At 46.6% G+C, this 22,771-nt stretch overlaps 1 long non-coding RNA gene across 10 annotated transcripts; it reads left to right on the top strand.

The window, feature by feature from the left end:
* Positions 1-935: 935 nt before the first annotated feature.
* On the top strand, positions 936-18,817 carry LOC106836765 (uncharacterized). Of its 10 annotated transcripts, none has more exons than XR_011494327.1 (7): positions 936-1,072; positions 1,400-1,463; positions 2,280-2,414; positions 9,916-10,180; positions 12,662-12,787; positions 14,123-14,222; positions 14,438-18,817. It is a non-coding gene; the product is annotated as an uncharacterized lncRNA (long non-coding RNA). The 10 variants fall into 10 exon arrangements; XR_011494330.1 differs by lacking the exon at positions 9,916-10,180 and adding an exon at positions 12,350-12,511 and having other exon boundaries at positions 2,280-2,409; XR_011494326.1 differs by having other exon boundaries at positions 937-1,072; positions 2,280-2,409.
* Positions 18,818-22,771: the final 3,954 nt, after the last annotated feature.

Consider the following 22,771-nt stretch of genomic DNA (forward strand, 5'->3'; position numbering starts at 1 on the left):
ATTTTAAAACCATCACATCCAGCTCTTACCCATGCTGCCTTCAGCTCTCTGCTGAAGGCGAGATTCTTTGACTGTCCGTACACTCCTTGCCTCAAAAGGTGGCATGGCTTGCCTGGAGAGGAGGGTGGGCCCAGAAGGCTCGCCACTCCCATTCCACTGCCATCATGTACAGGAACTGTTCTAGCAACAAGACGGGGAAGAGATGTGTTCTGATCCCTTTTTAATTCCTTTCCTGGGGCAGAAAGGGCAAGCTCATGATGGAATCTGGTCACAACTCACTCGCCTCATTTGGTACACTGAAGAACGTGTTTCTCCCTGAACTCTTGTTTTAAATAGCAACACAGATTAAAAACAAAGTTAAATTTTAAAGATAGAAATTTTTAGCGGGAAAACAGAAGGCTTATATGTTCTCCTCCCCTTGTTATGAAATGCAGAATTTACTGGGTAAATAAATTCTATCTGCCTTAAAAAACAATAGAAAACACTGCTAGTCTGTTATCTGTGAGACAGAAAAACTTTTACCCAGAAGTGTCAAAGAATCTCAGACCACCCATCAATGGATGAATGGAGAAAGAAGATGTGGCATACAAACAATGGAATACTACTCAGCCATAAAAAAGATGAAACCTTGATATTTGCTATATAATGTTATAAACCTATGTTACTTCAATAAAATACGTATATATTTAGAAAAAACCTCAGACCTCATGGGGGAAATGGTGAATTTTCCTAAGAGTTTCTCAAAACTGAGTATGTAATGGGATAATATATACACAACAGAGTTTGCTAGCTCCCTTCCCAATATCCATTCCACAGTTATTCTTTGCTAACAGAGCCTAAACTGTACTCAAGTGGGCAACGTGCCCAGCTTAAGAACTACATTTCCCAGCCTGCTTTGCAGCTAATGGAGGATGAGGAAATAAGAAGAGGAAGTCACTGGGTGGGGCTTCCAGGAAAGCTATTTAAAGGAAACTGACTTAGCTTGCCTTCTTGCTCTTGCTACTTCCTCTTTCCTGCTTCCTGGAACACAAACAAGAGAGTAAAGGCTGCAGCGGCCATCTTTGACCATGAGGTGACCTTAAGGAAGGAAGCCATATGCTAGGGATGGCGAAGCAGAAAGGAGGAAGTCTCGGGTGAATTTGTGGGTGTCCCTGGGCTACCTCTAGACTTTTTTTTTAAGTAGAGAAAAAGCCCTCTAATTTATATAAGCAAACTGTGGTCAGTTCTCTGTACCAACAGCTGAAGACAATTCATTACTCTTTATATATGTAAAGCTTATGGTAATTTGCACAGTGCTAATTAAATGGAATATTCCATAGTTTGTGGAGATTTGGGGTTGTTTGTGCATTGGCTTTGCTTTTACCCATTGTATTTATGCAACTTTTCCCCATTACAACAGGGTGTTCCCTCCATGGCCGGTCCTCAGCCTGCAACTGTGGCTGCAAGGTGCTGCTGGTTACCAGGTAGGACTCAGGTTAAGAATGGGACTCTCGTTCTGACTCTCTCTGAGGGGTGGCTCGCAGGCAGTTAAATGCCCTTCCAGAAAGACTGCCCGCGGTCTTCCTACTTGCGGCAACTTTGCGGGTGGTACCCAGAGCCCGGATTGGAGGCACGGTTCAGCACAATGGTGATGTCGCGAAGGGGGCCTCATAATAGACTATGCTTCTCTGGTCTCCTGCTGCTGACTGATGCCTTGATGTCCCTGAAAAGTGTGACAGCTCTAAAAGCAAAAACAAGGCTCAGGTCCGTTTGCCGGGGCGGGCATCACAGGCGGTCCAGCCTCTCCCTGAGGCAAGATGTCTACACAATAGATTCGCACTGTCTGACCACAGCCTGCATCCTGAAACAGGAGTAACTCAGCCCTCATATTCGATCCACTGCTCCGTGATTCTCACACGAATCACCTCGAGGTAGCGTGGACTACAGAGTCTGGTTCTGTCCGTCTGGGGTGGGGCCCAAGTCTGCTTTTCCAACCAGCTCCCAGCAATGCCGAGGCTGCTGGTCCACCGGCCTCATCTTGAGCGTGAAGGCACTTTCTGGCTCTTCTCACCACACAGATCCCAGTCTCTCAGGCACCTTCTGGTCATTCAGGTCTCCGTTCAAACATCTCTTCCTCCGAGCAGCCCTCCCTGACCAGCCAGTCCAAAACAGAGCTCCCCAACCCCCTTTGCTTTTTGCCACTTCACCCAGAGTTCTGTTCCTGGTGCTTATGCATCTTGGGATGAACAAGGCATATTCATTCTCTCACTTGCGTGTCCATCTCTCCTCAAACCCACTAGAACATTCCATGAGAGCAGAGACCATGTCGGCCTGCTGCCCTGTTCATCTCTCCATCTCCAGCGCCTAGAACAGTGCCTGGCACACAGTAGGTGCTTGGTAAATACCTTCGGCCAGAACGTCCTTCCAGAGGTGAGGTACTCACTCTCTGATATCTTACGACTTGAAAGAAACATTTATTTCTGTTGAGGAAAGTACTGTGTCTGCTATGAAGAAAACTTCAAAAAATATGAAGAAGAGACTATTACCTGGGGTGGGTTCTCCCAGAGGTGGAACCTGAAACAAGGATGAGACGGCAAGTAGTTGACTTGGGAGGTGACCCCGGGACAGGGAAGCGAGGTGAGGAAGGCCAGGAGATAATTTGGGTATGTTAATGAGCAGGTTATTCGCTGTGGGCAACTGGGGTTCAGTCCCACTGGAGACCTCCAGGACTGAGGAAGCTGGGGTCCTGTCCATCACTGGTTGAGGTTTGGTTGCCCCAGGGGCGTGTGCATGCCATGGAGATACAGGCGAGCACCAACGGGGTCTGCCGTGCAACAGGTCTGTCCGGTATACAACCTTATTGTCTTCTCTAGGAACTGCCTGCCCACCACCCCATCCGCGGGTCACCAAGAGGAACCCCTAGAAGCCTTGTTTTGGGGACCACCACCAGCCCACCCATTTCCAGCCTATGTGCAAACTAGGACAAAGTTCCTCAAATTATTTTTTTCATTGAGACGTAATTCACACGCCATTTAATCCACCGTTTTAGGGGCCGGCCCGGTGGCATAGTATGTGCGTTCTGATTCAGCAGACCGGGGTTTGCAGGTTCAGATCCCAGGCGTGAACCTACACACCACTTATCAAGCCATGTTCTGGCAGCATCCCACATAGAAGAACTAGAAGGTCTTACAACTAGGATATAAACTATGTACTAGGGCCGTGGGGAGAAAAAAAAAGAGCAAGATTGGCAACAGATGTTAGCTCAGGGCCAATCTTCCCCACCTAAAAGCATAGCTTAAAAAATCTGCTGTTTGAAAGTACTCAGTTCGGTGGTTTTAGTATATTTCACTGTGTTGTCCAACCATCCCCACTGTCCGATTCCAGAACATCTTCGTGACTCTCATAGGAAACCCCACGCCCAGCAGCAGTCACTCTCAATTCCCCCCTCCCCCAGCCCCTGGCAATGACTAATCTACTTTCCATCTATGGATTTGCCTCTTCTGGATATTTCATAGAAATGGAATCGTAAAACGTGACCTTTTGTGTCTGGCTTCTTTTGTTTACCATAATGTTTTTGAGATTTATATATGTTGTAGCAGGTGTCAACACTTCATTCTGTTTTACAGCTGAATAATATTCCATTGTACAGGTAAACCACAGTTTGTTTATCCATTCATCCGTTGATGGACGTTTGGGTTGTTCCCACTTTTTAGACTATTATGAATAATGGTGCTATGAATAATTTCGTGCACGTTTTTGTGCGAACATACGTTTTCAATTCTTTTGAGTATCTCAAATGATTTTTTGTAAGTGTCCTAAGTAATTCCTGTGGCTGGCGGGCAGCAGCCCTGGCTGAGGCTCAGAGACGCCCTCACTTTTACCCACTTGAGGGCGTCCCAGGACTTACAGGCGTCACCAGTGTGTCAATACCCCACTTCCCTCTCCTTCAGATGAGACAGCCATGTCAGTTGGGGTTGAGGAGGCGCAATTGGTCCCCTGAGAAACGAGGGGCTCAGGAGATGGCCAGCCACATGTGTGCATATGTAACAAGACTCCAGAGTGTGTACATGGCCATCTGTCCATGGGGCTCAGAAGGGGGCTATTCCCTCGCTGCCTTGCGACTCAGAAGCCCAGGATTTCCAGGTCCGCCTGCATTCTTTCATATGAGTTGATATATGTCTATGATGTCAGTGGAACCCCCCCCAGATGTGCCCCTCCACACAGGACGCAACCTGGACACCTGCATTGTATGGGCCCCCCCACACCCCACTTTATATGCATCCTTCCCCCGCTCCCACCACAATTGACATAAGATCGTGTTGGCTGATTTTGTCAGTCAGGAATTGAGAATTTGGGTTGAGACCAGAAATAGGGCCAGGTTATTCTATTCTTCTTGGAGGACATAAACTAGCCCAGGAGCTGCCCCTTCAAATTCGGTTCTTATTAAGCTGGAGCTTGATGGTTTCTATATATGTATGACCCCATATGCTATCATTAGCATCTTAGCATTCTTCCTTCCAGTCTTTTATATTAATATAATTCTTTCCAGCGGTGTGCTGGAGCTGGCTCCTATGGGCTTGGCTAGCCAGTTGTGTACATCTACCCAACTCCTCTTTCAGTGACATCTTGAGGTAGCTTGAAATCAGCCATGATGGGGGTCTTTCCACCACAGAAATTGGCAAATGCTACAGTTGAGGGATTTTCTTTTCAGAGACTTGGGTGTTAAATGTTTATCCTGTTTACCTAGTTGATTTACATACAAGACATCGGTTTACCCATTCACGTGCCTGCCAACCATCTAACACTCTCCTTAAGAATCCCAGGAGCGGGGCTGGCCCCGTGGCCGAGTGGTTAAGTTCGCGCGCTCCGCTGCAGGCGGCCCAGTGTTTCGTTGGTTCGAATCCTGGGCGCGGACATGGCACTGCTCATCAAACCACGCTGAGGCAGCGTCCCATATGCCACAACTAGAAGGACCCACAACGAAGAACATACAACTATGTACTGGGGGACTTTGGGGAGAAAAAGGAAAAAATAAAATCTTAAAAAAAAAAAAAAAAAGAATCCCAGGAGCTGGGCCGGCCCCGTGGCCAAGTGGTTAAGTTCACACGCTCCACTTCGGGGGTCCAGGGTTTCACTGGTTCGGATCCTGGGCGCGGACCTAGCACCACTCATCAAGCCATGTTATGGTGGCATCTCGCATAGCAGGGCCAGAAGGACCTAGAAGTATGTACTGGGGGGCTTTGGGGAGAAGAAGAAGAAAAAGAAGATTGGCAACAGATGTTCGCTCAGGTGCCAATCTTTGAGAAAAAAACAAAAAAGAAAGAATACCAGGAGCTTACGTCCTGGTAAATAAAGACAGATGATATATAAGTAAACATGTAAACAAACAAGATCATTCTAGGTAGATCATATGGTATTTCTACTTTTATTTTTTTGAAAAGTCTCCGTACTGTTTTCCATAGTGGCTGCACCAGTTTGCACTCCCACCAGCAGTGTGCAAGCGTTCCCTTTTCTCCACATCCTCTCCAGCACTTGTTATTTCTTGTCTTGTTAATTATAAGCCATTTTGACGAGTGTGAGGTGATATCTCAGTGTAGTTTTGATTTGCATTTCCCTAATGATTAGTGATGTGGAACATCTTTTCATGTGCCTGTTGGCCATCTGTATATCTTCTTTGGAAAAATGTCTGTTCATATCCTCTACCCATTTTTTGATTGGGTTGTTCATTTTTTTGCTGTTGAGTTGTAAGAGTTCTTTATGTATTTTGGAAATTAACTCCTTTTCAGATACAATGTGATCCAGCTATTCCACTACTGGGTATTTATCCAAAGAATGTGAAATCAATAACATAAAAAGATTTATGCACCCCTATGTGCGTTGCAGCATTATTCACAATAGCCAAGATGTGGAAACAACCCAAGTGCCCTTCTATGGATGAATAGATAAAGAAGATGTGATATATATACTGTGGAATACTACTCAGCCTTAAAAAAGACAAAATCATGCCATTTGCAACAACATGGATGGACCTTGAGGGTATTATGCTAAGTGAAATAAGCCAGACAAAGAAAGACAAACAGTGTATGATTTCACTCCTATGTGGAAGAGAAACAAACACATGGAGAAAGAGAACAGATTAGGGAAGTGGGTTGGGGGAGGGTAAAAAGCATAGAGAGGCACATATGTATGGTGACAGATAAAAACTAGACTTGGTTGTGAACACGATGCAGTCTATACAGAAACTGAAATACAGTGATGTACACCTGAAATTTACACAGTGTTATAAGCCAATATGACCTCAAAATAATAATTAAAAATAGAGATAATTGGGGCTGGCTCTGTGGCCTAGTGGTTAAATTCAGCACACTCTGCTTAGGCGTCCTGGGTTCATAGATTCAGTTCCTGGGCACGGACCTACACCATTTGTTGGCAACCATGCTGTGGTGGTGACCCACATACAAAATAGAGGAAGATTGGCGCAGATGTTAGCTCAGGGTGAATCTTCCTCAGCAAAAATAATAATAATAATAATAATTGTAGGTAGTGATAAAGTATGAAGAAAATTACATGAAACAGCTGATATGTTGAATATACTCCTTTTATCCCTTTTTTTGTTGTCCATATCATATCATGAACAATTCCCCAAGTTTTAAAAAGGTCTCGGAAGCATTCTTCTGAATGGCTGCACAATATTTCTTCCTTGGGAGAACAGTCTACTTTATCGAAGCATTCCCCTCCACACACTGTAGGATGTTGATCAGCATCCCTGGCTTCTACCCCCCAGGTGCCAGTAGCACTGCCCCCTACACCAGTTATAACCAAAAATGTCTCCAGATTTTGTCCCCTGGCAGGGGGGGCAAAATCACATTGACTTTAAATTGACAAATTAAAGGCTTCCAGTAGGGACATGGGTCTGAGTGTGGCCGCTGGACCAGCAGCATCAGCACCACCTGGGAGCTTGATAGAAATGCAAATTCTCAGGCTCCTCTGCAGAACGTGAAATCAGTCTCCAGGGTGGGGCCAGGCAATGGGTGTTTTAACAAGCCCTCGGGGCTTCTGATGCACGCTCCTGTTAACAGGGGGCTGAGGATGAAGGCTTTAGAAGTCAAAAGAGTGTTTGAGCATGGGTGGCATCCTGCAATGTGTGGTTGTGATTGCATCATGAGGATGTTTTCGCCTCCGGCTGAGCCAGGGCTGGTGTGGGTGATTAGTGCAAATTAGCTGAGTTCAGGTGTCCTTTTGACTTAAGTACCACCTTTCAGCTCAGGATTACCAAACACCACTTATTTTCACCCGAGGGAGGCTCTGGGAGGCTCCAGGGCCAGAGAGAAAGTTAAGAATAGAAAGCAAATGGGTCACATGACTCTAGGCTCTAACCACCACCGTTGTGTTTCACCACCGCCTATAAAGCTTGGTTCTTTACATAAAGAGCATTTTGGTCTTTTCAGAAACTGAAGAACCACAAAATGCAAGACCAAGCCAAGATGGTCACGAGCGGCTACCTCTCGCTCTTGTTACCGTGTTGTACCTCCAGCTACCATGAATTCAGTTCAGAAATATGGGTTTAAGAGTTTTCTCCCATGGTTCCTAAATGGGGGCTTACCCTTGCCCATGGCTGGAAAAGATCCTCTGGTGCAGTGGTTCTCAGCCGGCACAGCACTGCCCCATCCCAGAGGGCATTTGTAAGGGGGGTGCAGGTTGGGTTGTCACAATGACTAGAACCTCTGGCATTTCGTGGGTTAGCGCCATGATTGTCAAACATCCTGCAGAGTGCTCGTGAGAATATAAAGTGGTACAATCACTTTGAAAAATAATCCGAGAGTTTCTTTTAAAATTACACATCCAGGGGCCGGCCCGGTGGCACAGCAGTTAAGTTCACGTGCTCCACTTCCATGGCCCGGGGTTTGCCAGTTCGGATCCCAGGCACAGACCTATGCCCCACTTATCAAACCACAGTGCTGTGGCAGGCATCCCACATATAAAATAGAGGAAGATGGGCACAGATGTTAGCTCAGGGCCAATCTTCCTCAGCAAAAAAAGAGAAGGATTGGTGGTGGATGTTAGCTCAGGCTAATCTTCCTCAAAAAAATAAGTAAAAAATAAAAAATGATAAAATAAAATAAAATTCAACATCCACTTAGGATAAGACCCAGCCATTCCCCTCTTAGGTATTTACCAAAGAGAAAAGAAAGCATATGTCCATACTTATGCAAGAATGTTCATATCAGCTCTACCTGTAATAGTCCAAAACTGGAAGCAACCCAAATGTCTATCAACAAACGAAAGGATAAACAGACTGTGGTACGTCCATACAGTGGACCACTGCACAGAAGTAAGGAGGAATGAACTTTTGGTTGGTACACAATACAACATGGGTGAATCTCAAAATAATTATGCTGAGTGAAAGAAGCCAGAGAAAAGTGTATGTGCTTATGATTCATTCCCTTTACATAAAATTATAGAAAATGCAAACTAGTCTATAGGCACAGGAAACAGATCAAAGGTTACCTGGATGTGGGAGAGGGCAAGGTGGGAAGAGAAGGGGGATTATAAAGGTGATTCCATTGTGCTCTCCTTTGGGAAAGGAAGTAGTTTGGGGGATAGTTATATTAATTAACTCTCCATGGGGCAGCTCACAACCTGGCAGCTGGCTTCCTTCAGCAGAAAGAGAGAGAGAGAGAAAGGGAGCCCAAGGCAGAAGCCACAGGGTTTTATAACTTACTCTTTTTATTTTTTTAGCCCTGAGCTAACATCCACTGCCAATCCCCCTTTTCTCGCTGAGGAAGACTGGCCCTGAGCTAACATCTGTGCCCATCTTCCTCTACTTTATATGTGGGATGCCTACCACAGCATGGCTTGATGAGTGGTGCATAGGTCTGTGCCCGGGATCCAAACCAGCAAACCCCAGGCCACTGAAGCGGAGCAAGCGAACTTAACCACTGCCCCACCAGGCCAGCCCCTTTATAAGCTACTCTTGAATGTGACATCCATCACTTCTCCCGAATTGAATTCATCTGAAGCAAGACAGTAAATCTAACCCACACTAAAGGGAAGGGAATTACACAAAGGCATGAATACCTACCAAGAGGCGTGAATCTTTGGGACCCCTGCAAAGGCTATCCACCACTAGTAGCCGATGCAGACAGGAATACGAGAATGCAAACATGTGCAGGGTCCCCAGCTCTGCCCAAACGAGGACACGTTCATCAAGAACTGGCAGATCAGAACCATTCACAAGGACATTTTCTTTCCTTCTTAAAAAACTGGCACCATGGCTCCCGCCCCAGAGGTCCTACAAGGGGATGGTGCCCATCCAGTTGGCAGTGTGTCTGTGGTTGCTCCCAGGTGCTGCAGCAACAGCCCATTGGAAGAGATCAGGAGAGGCCTGGAAGGGCGGTGGGTAGGATGAAAGATGCGAGAGGTGGTACCCTGGATTCCCCAAACTGGTTATTTTCTGGAAACATCCATGGATAGGTTGTAGCAGTCAGGATAGGTCATGCTGCTGCAAATGAGCAAACGGCAATGACAAGAAGATCTACTGGCTGGACACCACAGAAGTTTATTTCTTGCTCAGGCAAAGCCTGCTCCGGGTCCAGGCGAGTCTCCGGGGCTGCCGTCCTCCACGGATGACGCATGGTGACTCAGGGATCCAGGCGGCCTCAGTCTGGGGACTCCACCCTCTCAAGGCCAGGCCTCCTCCACAAAGGGGAAGATGAAGCCTGGAAAATCTTGCAGAGGCTTTTTGCTCCCTCAGAAAGGAAGTGACACATCACTTCTGATCACATTCCATTGGTCAGCTGCCATGTGACCCTAACCCAAGGGGACTGGAAAGGATGTCTCCACGTACCCAAGAACAAAGGAGAACTGGATACTGTTACGTTAACAATGTGATATGTTAATAATGATTTTTTTTCTTTCTTTTTTTTTCTGAGGAAGATTAGCCCTGAGCCAACATCTGCTGCCAATCCTCCTCTTTTTGCTAAGGAAGACTGGCCCTGAGCTAATATCTGTGCCCATCTTCCTCTACTTTATATGTGGGATGCCTACCACAGCATGGCATGCCAAGTAGTGCCATGTCCACACCTGGGATCTGAACGGGTGAACCCCGGGCTGCCGAAGCCACCAGGCCGGTCCAAATAATGATGTTTTAACAGAAGGTCCCTCCGCCACACATACCATTTCACATGTCTTAATATTTATGGTAAGTCTTTTGTGTGTGTTAACTCATTTGATGCTGACAATTCCCCAGTGAAGTTGGTATTTTTATTCCTATTTTAAAGACGACGAATTGAGGCCCCAAGAGGTTCCTGAGACCTGTGTCTACCCACAAAACATTTCTGACACCAAACGTGTGGAGGTTTTACCCACACCAACCAATTCTCCAACTCTGAACAAACAATTCAAGCCTGACTCTAATAACCTGGAATTTTCTTTTTTTTCCTCCCCCGTAGCAGCTAGTTGTATATCCTAGTTGTGGGTCATTCTAGTTCTTCTGTGTGGGACACCGCCACAGCAGGGCTTGATGAGCAGTGTATAGGTCTGCACCCAGGATCCAAATGGGTGAACCCTGGACCGCCAAAGCAGAGTGCACGAACTTAACCACTACGCCATGGGGCTGGCCTCCTACCTGGGATTATTGTCAGACCCCACACGTTAAGGGCTCGGTCCCACAAGACTGCCCCACTTCAGGCGCCAACCCCTAGTCCAGGCCTCCCGTACCTCTGACTGACCAGCTGTAAATGGGGGGTTCCCATGACCCCCTGCTCAAGTTCCATAATTCACTAGAAGGGCTCCCAGAACTCAGGAAAACGGTTTCCTTACTATTACCAGTTTATTATAAAGGATGCAACTCAGCCCCGCTCCAACCCGTCCTGGAGGCCGGTGGTTGGGGCTAAAAATTCTAACCCTCCCATCACTTGGTCTTTCTGGTGACCAGCTCCATCCTGAGGCTACCCGGGGGCCCCACCCTAAGCCACCTCATTAGCATAAATTAGCATAATAAATTAGCATAAATGTAGGTGTGATGAGGAGGAGCTGGTTATGAATAATGGAAGACACTCCTGTCACTCAGGAAATTCCAAGGGTTTTAGGAGCTCTATGCCAGGAACCTGAGATGAAGACCAAATATACTTCTTCTTATGTGACAGAGGTTAAACAACTCCTCCAAGGTCACGTGGCCGTCGTGCTGGCGGTCCTCTGACCACCGCCAGATCCACTCTACGCCTTCTCCTCTCTGCTCTCAGCCCCACGAGGCGGACCCGTGCGGCCCGCGTCAACAGAGGGCAGTGCCCTCTCGTATCTGATAGTCTCAGCCAATGGGGAGCCCAAGAAGGAGAGCAGAGGGAGGAAGGGACAGAAGTTGGGGTCCTTACTCCCCCAGCTCCCTACCCATGGGGTCGCAGCAGGTTGGTCTGTGCCGGGACCCAAGAACTCTCCATGGGGCTGCCCAGTCTGAGTTCTGGTGGCCGCTCTCTCTCCTCAGCCTTTGCAAACATGGATGTGGTGACTCAGCTGTCATTGGCCTTAGAGTGTGACATGAGCCCTTGGACTGCACTCTCCTCAAATCACCCAGTCTGAGAGGCCATCTCTTTGGCGCGGGGCCCCCAGCTGATGCCATGGAGCTGGGACTGGCCTGGTGTGAGGATGAAATTCTTTGTCAGGTTTCTTTCTAAAGTTCGCTTTGATGGCTGAATACATAGACGTCACGTCATTGAATACAGTAAATCAAAAATCACTTTTAAAATGAAACCTAATCTTTTCTTATCACAAAGTCAAAACAGATTAATTGCAGGGAAGTGTGAAAATACAAATAAATGGAAAGAAGCAATCAAACTGTTGGCCCACCATCCAAAGAACAAATGTAACATTTTCATATATATCCTTCCGTTGTCTTTTCTGCACATAAACATATATATCTGTTTGTTTAACAAAGTTAGACTTTCCCTAGACACACTGGTTTTCATTTTTTTTCCACTTTATAAATGGTGATCGTGTTTTTATGTCTTTACATCCTTTTCAATAGTTGTTTGGCGTTGGGTTGTGGGGTTGTGTCATCAATTTTAAAGCTGATTTCCTTTTGGGGACGCTTAGATTATTTTCAATTTTTAGTTCCTATAAATAATAGCGTCATGAGTTGGGTTGTTTTTGTTTGTTTTGGGGGTTTGGGCCAAATCTTTGCACACATACCCATTTTCTTCATATAAATTTCTAAACACAGGGTTGATGGGTTAAGGCGGCACGTTGTAAGGCTTTGGGTGTGATTCCTAAATCTCTTCCCCATCTCCACTCATGCCCCAGACAGCCTCTGCAATGTCTGTGTCTCTACCTCCTCACCAACACTGGATATTAAATATTTGTTTAAAAATGTCAGGGCCAGCCCCGTGGCCGAGTGGTTAAGTTCGCGCACTCGGCTTCAACAGCCCAGGTTCACAGGTTTGGATTCTGGGTGCGGACCTACACACCGTTCATCAGGCTACCCTGTGGCTGCATCACGCATAGTAGAACTGGAATGACTTACAACTAGGATATACAGGTAGGTACTGGGGCTTTGAGGAGAAAAAAAAAGGAAGATTGGCAACAGATGTTAGCTCAGGGCCAATCTTCCTCACCAAAAAAAATGAAAGATCTTCATTTAAAGTGTGAATCCGAATCAAATAGTTAAAACTCCTCTTCCTTTGAATAGATCTATGCTGCAAAAATGAATCTTAGAATTATAGCCACCCGGCCAGAGTGAAGAGGAAGCTGGTGCAATTGTCTATTAAAATTGGGCACTTTCCAGTGGAAAAACTGACAGCACTACCTGCGCCAGGTGAGCAGAGTTGGCATCGAGCGTGAGACGTCATGGTGGAGGTAGACACCTTTGAGATGAGTGATAAGAACGGCACTTTAGGGGCCAGCCCAGTGGCGCAGCAGTTAAGTGCACATGTTCTGCTCCAGTGACCCAGGGTTCACTGGTTCGGATCCCGGGTGCAGACATGGCACCGCTTGGCAAGCCGTGCTGTGGTAGGCGTCCCACATATAAAGTAGAGGAAGATGGGCACAGATGTTAGCTCAGGGCCAGTCTTCCTCAGCAAAAGAAGAAGGATTGGCAGCAAATGTTAGCTCAGGCCTGATCTTCCTCAAAAAAAAAAGAAAAAAGGAAGGGTACTTTAGCTCCATGGTCTTCCTCCCAAAAACCCACAACCCCAGCAGAATCGTGAGCAGCGCATCAGACAAATCCCAACTGAAGGACATTCTACAAAATACCTAAGCGGTACTCCTTAAAACTATTTAGGGAAGGCGTAATAGCCAAAAGTGACGATGCCCATCAATTGATGAATTGGATAAGCAAAATGTGGTATATCCATTGACAGGAATATTATTCAGCCATAGAAAGGAATAAAACGCTGATAGATGCTACCACATGGATGAACCTCAAAAAGACGCTCACAAACGCAGAGGGCCACAGGCTGTATGACTCCAGAATTGCTGGAACAGGCGGACCCATAGGGACAGGAAGTAGATTAGCAGTCGCCAGCAACAGGGGTTGGAGGAATGGGGAGTGACCGCTATGTGGGTAAGCGGTTTCTTACAGAGACAAAGAAAATGTGCTCGAATTAGATAGAAGCGATGGTTGCCCGATTTTTTAATATGCTAAAACCCAATGAATTGTACACTTTAAAAGGTGGATATCATAGTATGTGAATACTACGGTGTGTCAATTAAAGCAAAAATCAAAGAAAGTCTGAGACACTATCCCAACCAACAGCAGCCTAACCAGATGTGGCGCCTGAATGTCCTGGGTCCCGGATGGGATTCTGGAAGAGGAAAAGTGCCTTAGTAAAAACTAAGGGAATCTGAACACAGTGTAGACTTTTGATAATCAGAAGGTGTCGATATTGGCTCATTAATCGTGACAGATATACAGTAATCATGTAAGATGTTATAATACAGGAAAATCACAGAGGAAAGACAGTGTGGAGAATATGGGAAATCTCTTACTGTCTTTTCAACTATTCTATAAATCTAAAACTGTTGTAACACTGAAAGTTTATTTAAAAAAATCAGGATACACGCAAAGGTGACAATTTGGGCCACTTTGAAAAAAAACAAGGGTTCTTACTTCTGGCTGTAAAGACACGGGTGATTCTGGTTCTGTCACCAGGAAAACCGCCCATTTGGAAATTGAGCCCAGATGTGGCACGGCGGGTCACCAGGGAAGCTGTTGGCTGGGCCGAGGATAAACACCCACGATTCTATTCTCAGTAAGTGGCTCTCACCACTAACCATCCTTCTGTCCCCTTCAGTTTGTCTGTATCATGCCTGGTCTGAATTATCCTGGCTGGGCAAGTCCTGGTTCTAGGAACCTCCCAGTGTTGAAAAATATTAGAAGATTTCAGTGGATTTGTGCGAAAAGAAAAATCTCACTTTTTTTTTTTTTTTTTTTTTTATGGGTGACTAACTTCGACATGAATGCCAGTGCTTATGACCATGGAAATCCGATGATGCAAGGTGAAGCAAGAGTGTCAGACTTTCAAATGACACGGGACTTTAAGTGACATCCAGGATGCGGATTTGCAAGCGTGCACTGGAGCACAGCCATGGGAAGCTGCTGGTGCAGAAACACCTAGGATATTGACATATTAAAGGGAAAATAACCCCGTCAAACTTGGAAGTTCGGGTCTTGCGAAAGTTTACGTCAGGAGAAATGGTAATGGAAGAGCTTAAAACCATATGGAAAAACAGGGTTGAGCTGTCACCTCTGTGCCCATTCTGAGAAATTATTTACATCCTCTAAAATTATTATTTTAACAATAAAAATAGCAATGGGTAATATTTTTTGCACATGCAGTAACGCTACGTCTGTCCCCCTTTTTAAAGAAACCCTGTCACCCTTCTCCCCACAAAACCAAGTACTGAGGCTGAGGCCTGAGTCCTTCTGGCTACACCGCTGGGAGAGGCTTGATCTAACCCAATTCTAAAACAGAAACCCCCAAAGAGGCAAATTCTTGGCTTTTATGAGTTCCTAGGCAGGCTTTTGAAATTCACGGCAGAGATGATCATCTTGAAAGCCAAGGCTTTCGATTTGCAAGATTTGCAAAAGGAGACTTTTTTTTTAAAGGTCTCAACTTTAGTTTTGGGTATCAAAACTCTGGATTCAAGAGCAAATCCTTGAAGGAAGCTTGGAATAAAGTCTATGCCACAACAGACCGTCCATCTGCAGGGGAACTGATGAGAAGTCAGGCGACCCTGTCCTGAGGCTGAAATTTTTCAAATAAACGAAAAAAAAAAACCTGGGGAGGAGAAATGAACGATTCCAGGGGGCGGAGGAGCAGGTGAAACTGGACTGGCCGTGAGCCGATCATTGTTGAAATCGCATTCATCATTCTATTCTCTCCACTTTTGTATGTTTCTTGAAATTTTCCGTAATAAAAATTTTGCTCTGGTTAGCGTTCGTGTGGAAGCTGGGAGACCAGCAAGAAGATTATGGAAATCGTGCAGACGAGAAGTGGTGGTGCCTGGACCGGGCTAGCCATGATGGAGAGGATCGAGGATGCTGGAGAGAGGGGAATGGACTCGGACTACATCTGGTGGTATCCACCGGATTGTTACTTCTCGTGCCTTAAATCTCTATGCGTTTTCCCTCCTCCTTCACTTTGAGAGCTTACGGTACCCAGCAGTGGGCCCTCGGGAGAGAAGATGGGTTGGGAGAAGAGCGATATCCTGTTCACCCTGGGAGGCGTCCTGGGAAGGGTCTCCGTGCTGGACACCATCTACAGCCTGAATAACTTTAGGAAAATCTGGATGCCTTTGGGCTTCAGTCTAGGAACCGTAGGAACCTCAAGGGGTCTTCAATAGGCAGTGACCTGAGCTGATTTTAAAAGTCTTCTCTCCCCCAGCTACCGCATAGAGCACAGTTTGGGGTGGGCTGCCTGTAGAAATGGACCTGTTAGGAGCCACTGTAGCATTCCAAGTACTTTATATAAACATTCTCTTTTACTCCTCAAAGCAACCCTCTGAAATGGGGATTATTATCTTCATTTTGAACATAAGGTTCTGAGATCAGAGAGGTTGAGTGATGTACCCAAGGTCACTCAGCAGTTACCTGTAAGGTTGCAGATAAAATACAACAAAACGTGTCAAGAAACATACTTATATAGTACTAAAAATTTATTCATTTTTGTCCTGAAATTCAAATTTAACTGGGAGACCTATATTTCTATTTGCTCAATCTGGCAACCCTAGTTACTGACCAAACCAGGATGGAGTCTGAGGTCTGGCCCCAAAGTCCTGGTGCTTTCCCCAAACTGCCCCGACTGTAGGGCAAGGATTTGCTCTGGTTCATTTTCATATCCCCACTCACCGCCTCGCTGGGCTTGCCAACAGACAGAGTCCCCAGCAAATGTTTGTTGAGTGACTACACAGGAGGATGTGCAACGTCAGAGGATTCTGGGGCCTTTCGGAACTACCAAGAATTCTAGCAGAGCACGTCTGGTATAGCGGGTAAAAGCGAGGATTCAGATAGCAACTCCCTGGGTTCAGATCCTGCAACCATCACTGACCTACTGGCTGTGTGAGTTTGGGCAAGTCACGGGAACCCTCTGTGCCTCAGTTTCCTCATCTGCAAAATGGGGGTGATAATTACAGCGCTAATAATAGCACATCCCTCACAGGTCTATTTCGAGGATTGAATGAGTAAAGCTGAGCTACGCCGTGCTTTCAGAGAGAGTAAGAGCTCAGGGGATGTGGGCCATGACTGCGGGTCAAGAGGAAGATAAGGAAGCGACGGAAATGCCCCGAACCGTCCTCACACTGCCCGGAACATACAGAGAATTCGCTGACATCCCCAGGGGGGGCGCGGAGAGCCCTGCTCCCAGTAGGGGGTGCACTAAATATTGATTTGATAACTAAATGAGCCCAAGAGGACTTTCTATAGAAATAACCAAAAACTGGGCCAGCCCGGTGGTGCAGCGGTTAAGTGCCCACGTTCATGTTCAGCAGCCCGGGGTTCGCCAGTTCGGATCCCCGGTGCACACATGGCACCACTTGGCACGCCATGCTGTGGTAGGCGTCCCACATATAAAGTAGAGGGAGATGGGCACGGATGTTAGCTCAGGGTCAGTCTTCCTCAGCAAAAAGAAGAGGATTGGCAGCAGATGTTAGCTCAGGGCTAATCTTCCTCAAAAAAAAAAGAAAACCCAAAAAACTAAAAGAAAAACAGAATCCCACAAAAACAAGAACTATATCCCAAGGAAATAATTGGAGGAGCGACTCCGGAATGTGCCAGTGAGTCAAGCATCGATGACTGAAAAGATCGTATTTTGAGATGAATGTTTGATGGCTCAGAAAAAGAAAAAGGGTTTAGGGGTGGCAAGCACAACAAATACTGTCATTAAAACAAAATTGGCACCGGGCTTCAATTCCAGAGGTTACGAAACAGCCCGGCTGAGGTCATTCGTGCCTAATTATTGTGCCTAATAATCACCTTGACTAATTAGAGCCAAGGTTTTGGAGCATGCTTCTATTCCCAGAGATGGAGTCAGCAGCGACCCGGAATAAATCATTTTGCTCTATTTATGTCTTGGATCATCCACGTGGAAGCACCCTCGGCCGCCCCCTCAGGGAAATTCCAAAGCCTTCATTAATTAATATTTGGAAAACAGGATAGCTTGTATTTGTCAGGCCTATAGAAACATGACATCAGTATGTTTTGGACGTTGGGTTCATTTATTTAATTACTCAGCTCTGCTCCAGGTGCACTTAATATTTATTATTTATCATAAAGTATTAATAATGATCATACTGAGATGGGATCTGAAGGCGCAATAGCGAACGAGACAGGTGGGCCCCTGTCCTCATAAAGCTTATAGTCTAGCAATGGAGACAGATGGTAAGTCAAGCATCAAACAAAATAATTGCAAACTGTGAAGTACTCTGAGGAAAACAATAGAACTCTGCCCTAGATAGCTGCAGGAGGCCCCTCCTTTTGATAGATGATCATGGAGGGCTTCTCGGAGGAGATGAAGCCCCAGCCGAGACGCGAACAATGGCAAGAAACAGCCAGGTAGAGCCGGTGCCCTGCGTGCATGGAAGGCACGCCAGGAAGCAAAACCGAGTGGGCAAGAATACTAAGTGGTCGTGACAAGCACAGGCCTTCTGGGTTTGAATCCTGCTCTGCCGCTGACTTGCTGTATGATCTCAAGTTATTTGCCGTTCTTCCGTGCCTCAGTCTCTCCGTCTGTAAAACGGGGATAATAACAATACTAGTTTCGGGGTGCTGTCATGAGGAATCGGTGAGTTGATGCTGGTGAAGCACTGAAAGCTGTGACGGGCAGGGGTCACGCATCACGCACGGAAGGATCCCAGAGGCTGTGGATGCTGCCGACCCACGTCCGCTCGCTCACCTGAGCTCACCTGCAGCTGCGGGCGAGACGGTTTCCGGTCCTCTCCGCGCCGCCCGCCTCCGCACCTGCAGTTCTCCTCTTCTCCGCCTGGGGCGCTCTCGGGCTCAACCGCGCAGGCTTACACTGGAAATGTGGGGCGAGACCCAGCACCGAGGGCCGCCCTTAATCAGTGAGGATAGAAGCTGGTGGATAAAGGCCCCAGGCTCTCCGCCCTCCCTTGGGGCCACCCTGACCTGCACCCCACATGATCTCTCGGGGAGCCCCAGTGAAACTGAGCCCCAGCTGTCCCCGATGTGACCTGCTCCTGAACACACCCTTTATGGGTTCTCCTCCACCCGCTGCCTCACTTCGGTCCCTCTCACAGCTTTCTGGAATCCCGGCCCGGGGCTGGGATGAGGCAAGCATGGGTCTAGAGAGTAAAATTTAAGGAGGCACTTCAATGAGGAAGAAACAAACAAAAGTGGGGGGTGGGGCGGGTGGGCACAAAGGGTGAAGGGTTGCACCTACAACACGACTGACAGACAATAATGTACAACTGAAATTTCACGAGATTGTAACCTATCATTAACTCAATAAAACCTTTAAAAAAAAAGAAAAAGAAACAAACAAACAAGAGTGATCCATGCCTAGGATGGAATAGTATTCAGCCATGAAAAGGGATGGCGTTCTGATACCCGCTCCAATGTGGATGAACCTCAAAAACATGACCATCAGTGAAAGAAGCCAGACTCAAAAGGTCACAAATAGCATGCTTCCATTTCCGTGAAACGTCCAGCAGAGGCAAATCCACACACATAGAAAGCGGACTCATGGTTGTCAGGAGCCAAGGAGACGGGGGCCATGGGGAGTGACTGCTTAGTGGGTACAGGGCTTCCTTTCCAGGTGCTGAAAGCGTCTTGGAAGTAGACAGAGGTGACGGCTGCACAACATTGCAAATGGACTAAACAAAGTCACTGACTTGTTCGCTTCATAATGGTTCGTGTAAAGTTCATGTTACGTAAATTTCACCGCGATAAGAAAATATATTAAACACACAAACTGAGCGGCTTCCTCTCCACGGCCCTGGGGCTGGGGATCCCCGTCCGGGAACGCTGTGTGGGAGTCGTCACCTTGCATGTCCTCCCGGGAGGGGACGTCTGTTCAGTCCTGAAAACCGTGTGCCCCTTACTTCCTACACCACAAGAAGGGGAATTCCTATTTGCTGACTGAGGCCCTACTGTGCGCCAGACACTTCATAGGAACCCTCCCTATCGATCCTCTTGGCCCTCTCTTGCCTCATCCATTGAGTTTTTCTTCACTGTACTTGTCACCAACTGATGTCACATTGTACATATTTGTTCAGTGTTGTTTTTTCCCTCTAGAATGTAAGCTTAGGGGGGCAGGAACATTGTCTTGTTGACCGTATCCTCGTGCTGATGAGGTGAAGGAACCTTGCAAGACAGGCATTAGCATCTCAGTGACAGCGGGGGAATTCAAGCTCAGCAATTTGCCCAGGTCCCACGGTTAGTAAGGAGCAGCGACTGAGTTTGAACTCAGGGCCCCGGGGCGGGGGGCACAGCCCGTGCTGTGGGGAGATCTCCTTCAGCAGATTCCTAGCTCCTGCTGGGACGAGTTAGGAGTCTGAAAACTGAAGGGACAAGCGGATGACTCATCTCTGAGGCTCAGGGAAGGGGATCCTGACCCAGAGCTGAGTCATCACGGCCGCCTCCCTCTGTGCTGACTCGCTCATACTTCCATTTCTTGGCCTCCCCGAGCGCTGGGGTGAGGCCAGGGGCTCAACATAGGCCGGGGCTCCTTTCTCATCTCAGCTCTGCCCTCTTGGCTGGGACGGTCTGACCCAGATGAAACCACAGATGTGGGTCCGAGCCAGCAGTCTCCAGAGAGCCATGCAGATCCGGACACAAGAATCCAAGGCTGTTGCTATGTCTGAAGGAACGCTCGCGGGCTTGAGACTACGAAGAGCCCTCCTATTAGCTTTTCTTCGGTGGATGGCACCAGCAGCAACCCTGTGCATACCTGACTTACTGATCACATAAATTAAATCTTTTTTGTTCTTGTTGTTTTGGTGAGGAATACTGGCCCTGAACTAACATCTGTTGCCAATCTCCCTCTTTTTGCTTGAGGAAGATTGTTGCTGAGCTAACATCTGTGCCAGTCTTCCTCTGTTTTATGTGGGATGCAACCATAGCGTGGCTTGACAAGCGGTGCACAGGTCCACACCTGGGATCTGAACCTGCAAACCCCGGGCCACTGAAGTGGAGCACTCGAACTTAACCACTACACCACTGGGCCAGCCCCATAAATCTAATTTTTAAAAAGAACACAAGCCTTAACATCAGAAACATCAGATGGGTTTGAAGCCCAGCTCTGCCACTTATTAGCTGTGTGACCTTGGGCAGGCTACCTGACCACTCTGTTCTTCAATTTCCTCGTATGGAAAATGAGGTAATAATATTATCTGCTTCCAAGGGTTGGCAAGAGGATGGAACAGGACATTTTGAGTGGGAGGCGGAAGGAGGAAAACATGCTCTAAGGGCATAAAGACAATGGAGTGTTGAGGACTGAACCCCATGGCAGAGACGGCAGTGGGGTGGGGTTGGAGGTAAACAAGTTCTGGGTGTGGGCCCCAGGCTGGCCAGTGAGTCAAGGGCTGAGGCTGGACAAGTGGCTTAACCTCTGGCAGCGTCTCGTTCTCCAACTGTACAAAATTGGGGATTGGATCATGCTAGAGCCTGCTCTGTCCCACACAGAATTAGAACATGATGCCTCACACAGAATGAGAATATTTCACGAAAGGAAGAATGTTAATTGACATCTGGTTGCGGATTTGAGGGTGGGGGATATTAAAATTATTACCCTAGTAATACATGAATATATTTTTATCCTGAAAGATTCTAACAATCCAAACCCATGTAGGGCAAAATACGAAATCCCCCTTCATCAGCTTCCGCCATCAACAGTTTGGAGCACATGCTTACAATTTCTTTCCTTTGCATTTATGTAGATAAGTTGCACAGGGCTAATAGCTAACACTAACTGGGCACTTAGGACATGGCAGGCACTGCTCCAAGCAATTTACATAGATGACTTTATTTAGCCTTCACAACCAACACATGAGGCAAATTCTATTATTATCTCTTTATAGAGGAGGAAACTCAGCCCCAGAGAGGTGAAGTAACTTCCCCAAAGTCACACAGCTTTGGAGAGGAGGAGTTGGGATTCAAACCCAGGCAGCCTGGCCGCAGGGTCTATGTACATAACCATTGCGTTCTATGGTCTCTCAAATATTTTCTTTTTTCCATAAATTAGATCAAACCTTATGCATCTTTTGCATCTTGGTTTTTGCATTTGATATATTTTAGAGAGGATCCCATGTCAGTTCATACAGGCCTACTTCTCTCACGCTAATGATGGCACAGTCCTGAGTGGTATATCACAGCACAAAGATGCCATAATTTATTTGTCCATTCCTTGCTGATAGACTGTTAGGGTATTTCCACTCTTTGATTTTTACAAACAGTCCTTTGACCATCATGATTTGTACATGTCTGTGCACTCGTAGCTATTTCTAGGGCTTTCTGGAAGTGAGGATTTAAATCTTTGAGAAATATTGTTAGATTGCCTTCCCAAAATGATGCCCCGGTTTACACCCCATCATCAGTGTAGGAGCACCCCATCCTGACACTCTTACCAACACTGATGGATATAGCCTTCGTTTCTTGCCACTGGATGGGGGAGGTGAGACTGTTATATCTCATTGGATGTTTTACTTTGCATTTCCCAGGTTACCTGTGAGCTCAAGCATCTTTTCAAATTTTTTTTTATTGAGGTCACATTGGTTTATAACATTGTATATATTTCAGGTGTACATCGTTATATTTCAACTTCCGCGTAGACTATATCGTGTTCACCACCAAAAGTCTAGTTTCCATCCATCACTGTACACATGTGCCCCTTTACCCCTTTTACCCTCCCTCCGCCCACCTTCCGCTCTGGTAACCACTAATCTGTTCTCCTTATCTATGTGTTTGTTTGTTTATCTTCCACACAGGAGTGAGATCACATGCTATTTGCCTTTCTCCATCTGACTTGTTTCACTTAACATAATACCGTCAAGGTCCATCCATGTTGCCACAAGTGGCAAGATTTCATCTTTTTATGGCTGAATAGTATTCCATTGTGTATATATACCACATCTTTATTCATTCATCTGTTGATGGACACATGTATTTTCCGCATCTTGGCTGTTGTGAGTAATGCTACAGTGAACACAGGGGTGCATACATCTTTTCTAATTAGTGTTTTTGTGTTCTTTCAATAAACGTCCAGAAGTGGACTAGCTGGATCATATGGTATTTGTATTTTTAATTCTTTGAGAACTCTCCATACTGCTTTCCGTAGTGGCTGCA

This window comes from Equus asinus, chromosome 14 (assembly GCF_041296235.1).
Source record: "Equus asinus isolate D_3611 breed Donkey chromosome 14, EquAss-T2T_v2, whole genome shotgun sequence".
Taxonomy (NCBI): Eukaryota; Metazoa; Chordata; class Mammalia; order Perissodactyla; family Equidae; genus Equus; species Equus asinus.